General features: G+C 44.8%; 1 protein-coding gene across 1 annotated transcript in view; it reads left to right on the top strand.

The window, feature by feature from the left end:
- The first annotated feature begins 202 nt into the window (after window positions 1–202).
- LOC311139115 (kelch-like protein 32) overlaps window positions 203–14,150 on the top strand; it is a 63,403-nt gene continuing 49,455 nt past the window's right edge. The window contains exon 1 of the mRNA XM_084174005.1: window positions 203–405. The gene's annotated coding sequence lies outside the window, so the exon portion shown is untranslated. The remainder of the gene's footprint in view (window positions 406–14,150) is intronic.

Here is a 14,150-nt window from a genome sequence, read left to right as displayed (position 1 = left end):
ACAGTGGTTGTAGAGGTTGCAACAGGCCAGAGAGGTCTTGCCACCCATTTCTCGATTGGGCCAATAGACTAGCCTATAAATAATAAAATATAACGGCGAGGCCCCATAACCTACTAGGCCTACTAATACAACAATTCCATCACTTGATGGCGCTGTATACCACATGACCGAATGCATGTGACCATATCAAGAGGCGGGGTTTGAATATGACAATTTAGCTAATGCAATGTAACCATCTCAAGTGTCCAGGACAACTGACTGTAAAACCGCAGACTAACTTGGTAACCAGCCCTCGTTTCAACTGCTCACCACAAATGCAACAGAAACGGATATCAAATGGGAGAAAACAGATTGTCTACGAAACGGAACCGCTGAGGGGACAGGGCCATAGAACAGTCATATGAGGTGCGTAGCTCGTGTGGTGTGCAACATCAGGATAATCTTACTGTATACATGGTTTGGATGGTTATTAAATGCGAGAAGTGCATATTTATACCCGGCAATATGTTATAGGTCAGATTTATGAGCCCAAGACTCATAAATGTGTCCAAGACTAGGCTGATGTGGTCAGGACACTGGTGAGACAGGGGTTTATCCCAAATACCCCTTGGGTTTTTCTCGGTTGAACTATCCGCTGCCTTGTTGCTAGGAAACCTTTGACAGCTCTGAGATTTAAAAGTGATAGTGAATGATAGTGAATGACCAAGGCCTGTGGACTCCTCCGCTGAAACAGGCTCGAGCGCACTGACTATATGCTCACCACCACCAGCCTGTTTCTATCTAATCTACCGCGCGTGCTTGTCATGCGATTTAAATTGTAGACTAGGCTATCCATGTGTAAACATGGCCATATCATGTTAACCATCAAACATCGTTAAATTCGCGAGTTATGTATGGACACTATGTTTGGCAATAAAATATGGTACAGCAAAGTAGGTTAGCATATATCTAGCCTAGGCTACTTGTCCAAAGCTTGAAAAACTAGAAGTGTCATATTTTTACTGGAGCAGCATAAAAGGCAGGAACTGGACAGGACAGGTGTGTAATGTAGTAGCCCATCTCTCTCTCTCTCTCTCTCTCTCTCTCTCTCTCTCTCTCTCTCTCTCTCTCTCTCTCTCTCTCTCTCTCTCTCTCTCTCTCTCATTCTCTTGGTGCCTAAGGCCAGGCATCTGAAGGTCACTCTGTCAACCAGTGGTGTAGGCAGAAATCTATTGATGGCAGGGCCTGCAAAAATGTAGGTGGGCCAAAATTGAGGCACTCAAATAATCATTAAATTATCACAAAAGCATAGTGTATCCAACCTTAATGTAATTGATCGCACACAACAAACCATCTAAAATGTATTTTCACATTACAGACCAAATAGTATTGTAGGCCTATGTAAATCCATGACTCTTGCATTTGACATGATTTAACTATGATTTGATGGCAATGAGAGGAGATGTAGCTCCTGCAATGCAGCAAGTGGCAGCCAAAATCACTATGTCCGCCCTGTTGCCACGTGGAGATGTGTCATTCCACATTATCCAGAGCAACAAAGCTGAGCTCTCTTGGACAATGTTTACCTAAAGAACCACCACTGTGATATTCACCCCCAGCTGATGTATGACCTAGTACATTTGAACAAACAGGGTGTCAAGGTCTTTTCTAGGACACTGAAAGAAACTGCTCTGGGACAAAGCAAAAACCAAAATAAAAGGAACTCTGCCATACATCCTCCAAGATCATGACCACCAGCCACCCAGAGAGACCAGCACCACTCTACACCACCGGGCCACATCCAGAGAGGCCAGCTCCACCCTACACCATCGGGCCCCATCCAGAGTGGCCAACACCACCCTGCACCAACGGGCCCCTTCCAGAGAGCCCAACTTGACCCTAAACCACCAGGCCCCATCCAGAGAGGCCAGCTCCATCCTACAACATCGGGCCCCTTCCATAGTGGACAGCACCCCCCTACCTCACTACCCCCCATGCTAACAGGAAAACACCCTAATCAGAAGAGACCAACAGTCCAGCAAGACAGCTATGCATAAGTGTCACGAAGAATAGAGCACCCTGCTGCAGCTGACCTCAACCAGATAAGGCATCTGCTGAACATTATTTGCAAAAAAAATCAGAAATAGAATTATTAGAAATACAGCCTATTATAATGATGAGTTCAGTTTTATATAAGCTACCCAGGAAAGGGTTAAAGTTAGCTCATATATACAGTTGATGTCGGAAGTTTACATACATTTAGGTTGGAGTCATTAAAACGTGTTTTTCAACCACTCCACAAATGTCTTGTTAACAAACTATAGTTTTGGCAAGTCGGGTAGGACATCTACTTTGTGCATGACACAAGTAGTTTTTCAAACAATTGTTTACAGACAGATTATTTCACTTATAATTTAATGTATCACAATTCCAGTGGGTCAGAAGTTTACATACACTAAGTTGACTGTGCCTTTAAACAGCTTGGAAAATTCCAGAAAATGATGTAATGGCGTTAGAAGCTACTGATAGGCTAATTTACATCATTTGAATCAATTGGAGGTGTACCTGTGGATGTATTTCAAGGCCTACCTTCAAACTCAATGCGTCTTTGCTTGACATGGAAAAATCAAAATAAATCAACCAAGACCTCAGAAAAAAACTGTAGACCTCCACAAGTCTGGTTCATCCTTGGGAGCAATTTCCAAACCCCTGCAGGTACCAGGTTCATCTGTACAAACAATAGTACGCAAGTATAAACATCATGGGAACACGCAGCTGTCATACCACTCAGGAAGGAGACGCGTTCTGTCTCCTAGAGATGAATGTACTTTGGTGCAAAAAGTGCAAATCAATCCCAGAACAACAGCAAAGGATCTTGTGAAGATGCTGTAGGAAACAGGTACAAAAGTATCTATATCCACAGTTAAACGAGTCCAATATCGACATAGCCTGAAAGGCCGCTCAGCAAGGAAGAAGCCACTGCTCCAAAACCACCATAAAAAAGCCAGACTACGGTTTGCAACTGCACATGGGGACAAAGATCGTACTTTTTAGAGAAATGTCCTCTGGTCTGATGAAATAAATATAGAACTGTTTGGCCATAATGACCATCGTTATGTTTGGAAGAAAAAGGGGGAAGCGAAGAACACCATCCCAACCGTGAAGCACGGGGGTGGCAGCATCATGCTGTGGGGGTGCTTTGCTGCAGGAGGGACTGGTGCACTTCACAAAATAAATGGCATCGTGAGGAAGGAAAATTATGTGGCTATATTGAAGCAACATTGCAAGACATCAGTCAGGAAGTTAAAGCTTGGTCGCAAATGGGTCTTCCAAATGGACAATGATCCCAAGCATACTTCCAAAGTTGTGGCAAAATGGCTTAAGGACAACAAAGTCAAGGTATTTGAGTGGCCATCACAAAGGCCTGACCTCAATCCTGTAGAACATTTGTGGGCAGAACTGAAAAAGCGTGCGCAAGCAAGGAGGCCTACAAACCTGACTCAGTTACACCAGCTCTGTCAGGAGGAATGGGCCAACATTTGCCCAACTTATTGTGGGAAGCTTGTGGAAGGCTACCCGACTCATTTGACCCAAGTTAAACAATTTAAAGGCAATGCTACCAAATACTAATTGAGTGTATGTAAACTTCTGACCCACTGGGAATGTGATTAAATAAATAAAAGCTGAAATAAATCATTCTCTCTACTATTATTCTGACATTTCACATTCTTAAAATAAAATGGTGATCCTAACTGACCTAAAACAGAATTTTTACTAGGATTACATATCAGGAATTGTGAAAAACTGAGTTTAAATGTATTAGGCTAAGGTGTATGTAAACTTCTGACTTCAACTGTGTGTGTGTATATATATATTGTAGAATAATAGTGAAGACATCAAACTATGAAATAATACATATGGAACCATGTACAGTGAGGGAAAAAAGTATTTGATCCCCTGCTGATTTTGTACGTTTGCCCACTGACAAAGACATGATCAGTCTATAATTTTAATGTTAGGTTTATTTGAACAGTGAGAGACAGAATAACAACAAAAAAATCCAGAAAAACGCAAGTCAAAAATGTTACAAATTGATTTGCATTTTAATGAGGGAAATAAGTATTTGATCCCTCTGCAAAACATGACTTAGTACTTGGTGGCAAAACCCTTGTTGGAAATCACAGAGGTCAGACGTTTCTTGTAGTTGGCCACCAGGTTTGCACACATCTCAGGAGGGATTTTGTTCCACTCCTCTTTGCAGATCTTCTCCAAGTCATTAAGGTTTTGAGGCTGATGTTTGGCAACTCGAACCTTCAGCTCCCTCCACATATTTTCTATGGGATTAAGGTCTGGAGACTGGCTAGGCCACTCCAGGACCTTAATGTGCTTCTTCTTGAGCCACTCCTTTGTTGCCTTGGATGTGTGTTTTTTTGGTCATTGTCATGCTGGAATACCCATCCACGACCCATTTTCAATGCCCTGGCTGAGGAAAGGAGGTTCTCACCCAAGATTTGACGGTACATGGCCCCGTCCATCATCCCTTTAATGCGGTGAAGTTGTCCTGTCCCCTTAGCAGAAAAACACCCCCAAAGCATAATGTTTCCACCTCCATGTTTGACGGTGGGGATGGTGTTCTTGGGGTCATAGGCAGCATTCCTCCTCCTCCAAACACGGCGAGTTGAGTTGATGCCAAAGAGCTCGATTTTGGTCTTATCTGACCACAACACTTTCACCCAGTTCTCCTCTGAATTATTCAGATGTTCATTCGCAAACTTCAGACGGGCCTGTATATGTGCTTTCTTGAGCAGGGGGACCTTGCGGGCGCTGCAGGATTTCAGTCCTTCACGGTGTAGTGTGTTACCGATTGTTTTCTTGGTGACTATGGTCCCAGCTGCCTTGAGATCATTGACAAGATCCTCCCGTGTAGTTCTGGGCTGATTCCTCACCGTTCTCATGATCATTGCAACTCCACGAGGTGAGATCTTGCATGGAGCCCCAGGCAGAGGGAGATTGACAGGTCTTTTGTGTTTCTACCATTTGCGAATAATCGCACCAACTGTTGTCACCTTCTCACCAAGCTGCTTGGCGATGGTCTTGTAGCCCATTCCAGCCTTGTGTAGGTCTACAATCTTGTCCCTGACATCCTTGGAGAGCTCTTTGGTCTTGGCCATGGTGGAGAGTTTGTAATCTGATTGATTGATTGCTTCTGTGGACAGGTGTCTTTTATACAGGTAACAAGCTGAGATTAGGAGTACTCCCTTTAAGAGTATGCTCCTAATCTCAGCTCGTTACCTGTATAAAAGACACCTGGGAGCCAGAAATCTTTCTGATTGAGAGGGGGTCAAATACTTATTTCCCTCATTAAAATGCAAATCAATTTATAACATTTTTGACATGCGTTTTTCTGGATTCTTTTTTGTTATTCTGTCTCTCACTGTTCAAATAAACCTACCATTAAAATTATAGACTGATAATTTCTTTGTCAGTGGGCAAAATCAGCAGGGGATCAAATACTTTTTTCCCTCACTGTAGTAACCAAAAAAGTGTTAAACAAATAAAAATATAATTTATATTTGAGATTCTTCAAAGTAGCCACCCTTTGCCTTGACAGCTTTGCACACTCTTGGCATTCTCTCAACCAGCTTCATGAGGTAGTCACCTCGAATGCATTTCAATTTACAGGTGTGCCTTCTTAAAAGTTAATTTGTGGAATTTCTTTCCTTAATGCGTTTGAGCCAATCAGTTGTGTTGTGACAAGGTAGGGTTGGTATAGAGAAGGTAGCCCTATTTGGTAAAAGACCAAGTCCATATTATGGCAAGAACAGCTCAAATAAGCAAAGAGAAACAACAGTCTATAATTACTTTAAGACATGAAGGTCAGTCAATACGGAACATTTCAAAAACCATCAAGCGCTATGATGAAACTGGCTCTCATGAGGACCGCCACAGGAATGGAAGACCCATAGTTACCTCTGCTGCAGAGGATAAGTTCATTAGAGTTACCAGCCTCAGAAATTGCAGCCCAAATAAATGCTTCACAGAGTTCAAGTAACAGACACATCTCAACATCAACTGTTTAGAGGAGACTGTGAATCAGGCCTTCATGGTCGAATTGCTGCAAAGAAACCACTACTAAAACACCAATAATAAGAGACTTGCTTGGGCCAAGAAACACGAGCAATGGACATTAGACCGGTGGAAATTTGTCCTTTGGTCTGGAGTCCAAATTTGAAATTTTTGGCTCCAACCACTGTGGCTTTGTGAGACGTGGAGTGGGTGAACTGATGATCTCCACATGTGTATTTCCCACCGTAAAGCATGGAGGAGGTGTTATTGTGTGGGGGTGCTTTGCTGGTGACACTGTCTGTGATTTATTTAGAATTCAAGGAACACTTAACCAGCATGGCTACCACAGCATTCTGCAGCGATATGCCTTCCCATCTGGTTTGGGCTTAGTGGGACTATCATTTGGTTTTCAACAGGACAATGACCCAACACACCTCTGTGTAAGGTATATTTGACCAAGAAGGAGAGTGATCGAGTGCTGCATCAGATGACCTGGCCTCCACAATCCCCCGACCTCAACCCAATTGAGATGGTTTGGGATGAGTCGGACCGCAGAGTGACGGAAAAGCAGCCAACAAGTGCTCAGCATATGTGGGAACTCCTTCAAGACTGTTGGAAAAGCATTCCAGGTGAAGCTGGTTAAGAGTGTGCAAAGCTGTCATCACTTTCTTGGTTACTTCATGATTCCATATGTGTTATTTCATAGTTTTGATGTCTTCACTATTATTCTACAATGTAGAAAATAGTAAAAATAAAGAAAGACCCTTGAATGAGTAGGTGTGTCCAAACTTTTGTCTGGTACTATATATATATATATATATATATATATATATATATATATATATATATATATATATATATATATATATATATACACAGTATAATCAAATGAAGTTGTATTTATATAGCACATTTCAGACATGAATGCAACGCAATGCACTTCACAGGAAAAAACTAATAAAAAAACAATAAAATAAAAACAAATATTTACTACACAACAAACATAAGAGGATAAAAAATAAAAACATAATAATAAAAACATAACAACTGGCAAACTGAAAAAAGAAAGAAAAAGCACCCTAAAGAAAAGCAATGCAGAAAGGTGTGTTTTAAGATCTCTTTTAAATGTGTCCACAGTTTCAGCCCCCCTCAGGTTTGTCACGGTTTCGGCCGAGGCTGCTCCTCTTCCTTGTTCGGGCAGGCTTCGGCGGTCGTCGTCTCCGGAGTACTAGCTGCCACCGTTCTATGTTTCATGTTCATTTGGTTTTGTCTGTTCATAACACCTGTCCCTTATTTGTGTCTTAATTGTTCCCTTATTTAGTTTCGTGTGTTTGGGTCAGGTGTTATGCGTGATTGTGAATGTCAGCTTGCCTCTACGTGTTTGGTTCTCTCGTTATTGTGTTTCGAGAGCTCGCACTGCGTGCGCTTTTCTTGTTGTTACCGCACTGTTGTTTTCGTGCGTAATTTGTTCGCGCCACCCGGTTGGGTTGGCGACTTATTTGTGTTTGGACTCTAGTAAAGATCTGTTGAAGTCCTCCTGGTTTCCTGCACCTGATTCCTACTATTCCACCCACCACACTCTGACAGAATCACGCATCCTCACCATGGAATCAGCAGGAGCGACCGCGCCGACAGCCGAGATGGCTGAACGTCTTCGTGGTCAGGAGGACCGCATCAACCAGGTCTGTCATGCCCTGGAGGGGGTGATGAATACTCTGCACCGATGGGAGACCAGCGGGGTTCCCACACCTCCACGAACCGAACCAGCCCCATCGGTCAGCCCCCCTGTCTCATCTCCGGAACCTAGTGGGATTCGGCTCTCGCTCCCGAGGGCGTACGACGGCTCCACTGCCGGGTGTCAAGGGTTCCTGCTGCAGGTGGAGCTCTACCTCGCCACCGTACACCCGGCGCCCTCGGGACACGAGAGCGTCTCAGCCCTCATCTCCTGTCTCACCGGCAAGGCGTTGGAGTGGGCCAACGCCGAGTGGAGGAGAATGGACGCCGCTACCACGAACTATGCGGAGTTCTCCCGCCGCTTCCGTGCTGTGTTCGACCATCGTAACCTGGAGTACATCCGGGCAGCTAGGAGACTGAATCCTCGCCAGGCTCGCTGGACTATGTTCCTAGCCCGGTTTGTGTTTAAAATCACATACATCCCTGGGTCCCAGAACGGGAAGGCAGATGCTCTGTCTCGGCGGTATGACGCAGAGGAGAGGTCAGTTGAGTCCACGCCCATACTACCGGAGTCTTGTCTGGTTGCTCCGGTGGTGTGGGAGGTTGATGGTGAGATCGAGCGGGCGTTACGCACCGACCCGAGTCCTCCACAGTGTCCTGTGGGTCGGACGTACGTTCCGCTCGAGGTACGCGATCGCCTCATTTGTTGGGCTCATACGTCCCCCTCCTCTGGCCATCCGGGTATCGGCCGGACAGTGCACTGCCTTAGCACGAAGTACTGGTGGCCAACGTTAGCTAGGGATGTGAGGATTTATGTCTCCTCCTGTTCGGTGTGTGCCCAGTGTAAGGCGCCCAGACATTTGCCCAGGGGTAAGTTACAACCCCTGCCTATTCCACAACGACCCTGGTCCCACCTCTCGGTGGATTTTGTTACCGACCTTCCCCCCTCACAGGGGAATACTACCATCCTGGTCGTTGTGGATCGGTTCTCTAAGGCCTGTCGTCTCCTTCCCATGCCGGGTCTACCTACTGCCCTACAGACCGCTGAGGCTCTGTTCACCCATGTCTTCCGGCATTACGGGGTACCCGAGGATATAGTGTCTGACCGAGGCCCCCAGTTCACCTCTAGAGTGTGGAGAGCATTTATGGAACGGTTGGGGGTTTCGGTAAGCCTTACCTCGGGGTACCACCCGGAGAGTAATGGGCAGGTTGAACGTGTCAACCAGGATGTGGGTAGGTTTCTGAGGTCATACTGTCAGGGCCGGCCGGAGGAGTGGGCGAGATATGTGCCCTGGGCCGAGATGGCACAGAACTCTCTTCGCCACTCCTCCACCCAACTAACCCCTTTTCAGTGTGTGTTAGGGTACCAGCCGGTTCTGGCACCATGGCATGAGAGCCAGATCGAGGCCCCCGCTGTGGATGAGTGGGTGCGGCGCTCGGAGGAGACGTGGGACGCTGCACACGTCCATCTGCAGCGTGCCATACGTCGACAGAAGACGAGCGCCGACCTACACCGCAGTGAGGGGCCAGTGTACGCACCTGGAGATCGAGTCTGGCTCTCAACCAGAAACCTGCCCCTCCGCCTGCCCTGCCGGAAGCTGGGTCGGCGGTTTGTGGGGCCATTTAAAGTCCTGAGGAGATTGAACGAGGTGAGTTATAGGTTAGAACTACCTGTTGATTACAAAAATATTAACCCCTCGTTCCATGTGTCTCTCCTCAGGCCGGTGGTAGCTGGTCCACTCCAGGACTTTGAGATTGAGGAGACTCCTCCGCCCCTGTTGGACATCGAGGGGGCTCCGGCGTACACCGTGAGGTCCATCCTGGATTCTAGACGCCGGATGGGGGGTCTTCAATATCTCGTGGAGTGGGAGGGGTACGGCCCGGAGGAGCGGTGCTGGGTGCCAAGGAGGGACGTATTAGACCAGTCCCTACTGACCGATTTCCATCGGGGTCATCCTGCGCGCCCTGCTCCGCGTCGTCCGGGTCGTCCCCGAGCTCCGGGTCGGCGCACGGCTGGAGCCGCGCGTCAAGGGGGGGGTACTGTCACGGTTTCGGCCGAGGCTGCTCCTCTTCCTTGTTCGGGCAGGCTTCGGCGGTCGTCGTCTCCGGAGTACTAGCTGCCACCGTTCTATGTTTCATGTTCATTTGGTTTTGTCTGTTCATAACACCTGTCCCTTATTTGTGTCTTAATTGTTCCCTTATTTAGTTTCGTGTGTTTGGGTCAGGTGTTATGCGTGATTGTGAATGTCAGCTTGCCTCTACGTGTTTGGTTCTCTCGTTATTGTGTTTCGAGAGCTCGCACTGCGTGCGCTTTTCTTGTTGTTACCGCACTGTTGTTTTCGTGCGTAATTTGTTCGCGCCACCCGGTTGGGTTGGCGACTTATTTGTGTTTGGACTCTAGTAAAGATCTGTTGAAGTCCTCCTGGTTTCCTGCACCTGATTCCTACTATTCCACCCACCACACTCTGACAAGGTTCTCTTGTAGGCTATTCCAGAGACTGGGGGCATAGTAACTAAAGGCTGCCTTTCCATGCTTCTTGGTCCTAGGCTTTGGGATAGTTAAAAGGCCAGTGCCAGAGGACCTGAGCTACCTACTGGGTACATAACTCAAAAGCATGTATGTTATGTATTGGGATGCACAATCGTGGATTGATTTAAAAACCAATAGAATAATCTTAAAATGTATTCTAAAACGCAGGCAGCCAGTGCAGAGACTTTGAAACCGGTGTAATGTGTGCAGCATTCTGTATGTTTTGCAGTTAACCAATGGCTTTTTTGGGTAGACCAGACAGGAGAGCATTACAGTAGTCAAGCCTGCTTGTAATAAAATCATGGATGAGTCTATGTATCAGCCTGAGATAGAAACGGCTCCGGTGACACAGAAATGTAAAGTTGTGTATCGTCTTGGTAGCAGTGAAAATCAAAATCAATTTCTGAAAACGCTGCCAAAGGGTAACATATATAAACTGAACAGTACCGGACCCAAAATGTAACCTTGTGGAACGCCACATGTGATATCTATTTTCTTTGAGTTATGTTCACCAAGGGTGACAGTCTCGACCTGTTAAATAAATTTAGAACTGGACCGGAGATGCCAACCCACTTCTCCATTCTGTCCAGAAGGACATCATGGTTAACAGTGTTGAATGCAGCACTTAAATCCAAGAGTACAAGGACAGAGAGCTGTTTGGCATATGTGTTGGCTCTAAGATCATTTACCACTTTAACTAAGGCTGTCTGTACTGTGGTGGGCACGAAAATCAGGTTGGAATTTTTTAGAAATACAGTTGTTTGAAAACCAATTTCTTCAGAATTTTACTTAAGAATGGAAGGTTGGAGATTGGAGCTGAAGAATCTAGATTACTTTTCTTCAGAAGGGGTTTCACCATAGCAGTTTTTAGTGCAGTGGAGAAAGTGCCTGTGAACAGTGAGTGATTAACAAAATATGCAATTAAAAACTGTTTTGAAGAAGGTTGTGGGGATAGGATCAAGATGGCAGGTAGAAGGCTTAAGCTGTGATATCACTTTCCTATCATCAAACTTCTCATCAGGTCTTGCTTAACTGATACCGAGCCTAATGTTTGTTATCTTATCTCTTAACCTCTTCAGCCCGAGGTTCCCCATATCCGGGGTACTCCTCCCGCAATCGCAAACAATGACGTAGTACGGTTTTTAAATGTGTGAATACCTGAATGTTATACACTACTGGAAAGAGAAGCGTCTCAACTGTGAATCTAGCTAAACTGTTGTTGCCCAAATGAAATAATATTCAGGCTCCAAGCAAATATATATATATTCGTAGACAGATAACGTATTTTTCTCAACCTATCTACACAAACAATACACCATTCGAAAGCTGCTACCTCACAGATTCCAACAGTGATAGCCGTGTTCCTTTCTGACCAACACTCACTAAACTATTAATCAAAGAACGTCAATAACAAACGTCCATTTTTTTCTCTCACAACAACAAACTGCGTATTACCTTTGTTTTTGTTACCAAAAGTAGTGTCTGATCGAATAAAACCACTTGAAAAGAAACTCTAGTGTCTCTCTCTCATTCTGAGTCGATTTCAATGAGTTTCCATCGTTTTACATGGGCAACAATGTGTTTGAAGATGAAGTCAGTAGTTTGTTTCAATCACAACATGCACTGTTTTGTCGCCATCTTCTGGATATAATGCAATCCCAGTGGCTTGTAATTGTGCTAATTTAATTATACTGATCCAGAGCTTTCGATAGAGGGGTCACATGTCAAAATTGACCAACCAGTTGTTGAAATATCCAAGTGCGCACCTCATTGTATCATATTAGTTGACTTGCTGCATTACGCACGGTTACGCAGAGCGCACAACAGCACTTCAATTTCGGAGGTAAAACGCAAAGTTTATAAAAATATGGCAGGCTCTAGTAACAAATATACAGTTACAGAGGCGTTATTAATTGTAACAGATGAAAGTTGGACTCCATGTATCCCCATTGACTCTGAATCGGACGATGAGGACCTGCTTAGACCGGACGAACCAGACCCCAACGACGAGAACGAAGGTTATCGTGTCCAGGGCCCTACTCAAGCATCAGAAGAGTATGTAATCCAATTGTTATTTATTACTTCTAATACTACTATTACTAATTTATTGTATGAGTACAAAACATACATTCTAAAATATATATTTGAGTAACTGAAGCTCAACGTAAATTAGTGCTAGCTTAGCTTAGAGGCCCACACGCAAGTTTACTTACAATACAATGCTATGTGTATTATTTATTGTCACTGAATTATCACTTTAGTCAACATTCTCATAGTTCTAACTATTTATTTTATATATCTGACTGTTTTGAGTCAGATTTGTCAATGAATGAATACAAGTGTGATTTAGTCATGATTTTCTTTTCTCTTTTGTCTTGTTTGCACAGTGAGGATTATAGGGGGGATGAGCCACAGCCAGAGCATCTGCCTCCTCAGCCACAGCTTCCCCTTCCTCAGGCAGAGCCTCCTCTTTCTCAGCCTGGCCGCTTGTCTAGGCCACGGTCTTCATCGGACACTGAGTCCCCTGTAAAGAGCCCTCAACCCAAAAGAAAAAGGAAAGCTTTCTCAAAGTCAGCGCATCCAAACAATCACCCACAAGGACAAGGGGGCAGAGGGAACACTTATACACAGACTAGCGAGGGGATAAGAACCAGGTGTGTGTAATGACAAGACAAGACAAGACAAATGGAATGATGAATATAGGAGCGGCAGTGGTTAGTAAGCCGGTGACAATGAGCGCCGAAGCCTGCCCGAACAAGGAGGGGAGGCAGCCTCGGCGGAAGTCGTGACACACACCAGGCCAGGGACTAAGCTACACTTCAGTTATGGACTTGATGCCATTCCCTCTACTTGGTGGGGGCTATACGCTCCTATATTTTTGTAGACAATTTCTATTCTAGCCCTGCCCTTTTTGAGGAACTACGTAGAAGAAACACTGGTGCCTGTGGGACAATTAGAACGAACAGGATTGGTTTCCCACAAACCAAAAGGAACAACCTGCCAAAAAAAGCAGAAAGGGGAGATTTGCGGTGGATACGCAAAGGAAATGGATTATTTGTAAAATGGATGGACACACGTGAGGTAACCATGTGCTCTACTGTACATGAAGCATTTAATGGACAAACTGTCAAAAGGAAGGTAAAAGAGTGTGGTGTATGGCAGACTAAAACTGTGCCCGTCCCAGATGCGGTAGCCGACTACAACCGGAGCATGGGTGGAGTGGATTTATCCGACGCATTGATTGGATACTACAGTGTTCACCACAAGACGATGAAATGGTATAAGACTTTTCTTTTTCATTTTGTTGATATTGCTGTTGTAAATAGTTTCCTACTTCACAAATAACTACATAAGAACAACCCCACTAAGCCATACACACAGAAGAAGTTCAGGGAAAAGCTACTCACAGAAATAGTGAGCTTTGCTAAACAGTCTGAACCACAACCTCCACCACGACCACCACCAACATCCTGCATGCCAGAATACTATGGTGATGATGCCAGCAAAGACAGGAAGAACTGTGGGAGATGTCTGGATGTTGGCATCCCCAAAGTGAAAACACCTGTGTACTGCAGGAAGTGCCAAGTCCCTTTGTGCCTTAAATCAAAGCGTAACTGTTTCAAGGATTGGCACGACAGCAAGTTTTAGGGTAAAAAGGGTCTACATTTTGTGTGACAACCCACCCAAGGACACAATATCATTGTTTGTAGTTTTGGGATGTGTGGACTTTTTGTTTTTACATTTGTTGTTTATAGTTTCTAATAAATCTGCTCAGTTTGGAGTCAAACTTTCCCATTGTATGGTTTATTTTAATGGGAACACGTATAGAGGTCTGGGAGAACATTGGAAACAACATCAAAACAGTTGTATTTTGATGGGATGTACACATATAGTGATATGT

This window comes from Coregonus lavaretus (assembly GCF_964263955.1).
Source record: "Coregonus lavaretus genome assembly, chromosome: 13".
NCBI lineage: Eukaryota > Metazoa > Chordata > Actinopteri > Salmoniformes > Salmonidae > Coregonus > Coregonus lavaretus.
The sequence above is the reverse complement of the archived record's forward strand: the minus strand, read 5'-3'. Positions and strand labels throughout refer to the sequence as shown.